This window comes from Arachis hypogaea, chromosome 5 (assembly GCF_003086295.3).
Source record: "Arachis hypogaea cultivar Tifrunner chromosome 5, arahy.Tifrunner.gnm2.J5K5, whole genome shotgun sequence".
NCBI classification, from domain to species: Eukaryota; Viridiplantae; Streptophyta; class Magnoliopsida; order Fabales; family Fabaceae; genus Arachis; species Arachis hypogaea.
Window position 1 is genome coordinate 72527459 of NC_092040.1, and position 951 is coordinate 72528409.

Sequence of the window (951 nt, forward strand, 5' to 3'; positions counted from 1 at the left end):
GCTTCTTTGTTGCTCCTTGGTTGCCATCCACTAACACTCTTCCACTTCTTAGTTGCACAACCTTGCATTCTTCTTTTGGGTTGGGAATAGTGTCACTAGGTAGTGAACTTGATGGCTTCTCAACAGAGATCTTTTTGGAGATTTGTCCAATCTGCCTCTCTAGGTTCTTCATGGAGGCTTCTTGATTCTTGGTTGTTAATTCTTGGCTCTTCATTAGTTTCTCCATGAGTATCTCTAGATTGGTAATTCTCTGTGAGTCTTGTGTGATGGGTTGGTTTTGGGGTGTTGATGGATGAAGATAAGTGTTTTGGTTAGTTGGGTGGTTATTAGGTGGGTATTGGTTAGAATTTGGGTAGTTGTTTTGTGGTTTTCTGTATGAGTTTTGGTTAGTGTTTGGCTGGGGGTTGTGGTTTGTGTTTTTCCAATTGTTTTGGCCTGTGTTTCTTTGCCATGGTTGTTGGTTTTGAGCATGGTTATCTCCCCATCTGAGGTTGGGATGGTTCTTCCAAGATGGATTGTAGGTATCACCATAAACTTCATTTGTTCCAGGATTTTGGTTGTGCATGTATTGGACTTGCTCTTGTTGTTGCTCTTCTTGAGTTTCTTCACTTTGCATCCAAGTGGTTGGAGGTTGGCTTGTGGTGCTCACTGCTGCCACTTGCAAACCATCAATTCTCTTAGCCATTTGTTCAAATTGTTGTTGAATCTGCTGCTGCATCATCTTGTTCTGAGCTAAGATTGAATCAACTCCTTCCAACTCCATGACTCCTCTTCTCTGTGATGGTTGGCGTTGTCTTTGATGAGCAAAGAAATATTGGTTGTTGGCCACCATCTCAATGAGGTTTTGAGCTTCCTCTGTGGTCTTCATGAGTTGTAGAGAACCTCCGGCAGAGTGATCAAGAGCTTCTTGAGCTTTAAGAGTGAGTCCCTCATAGAAGTTCTGTAACTTGT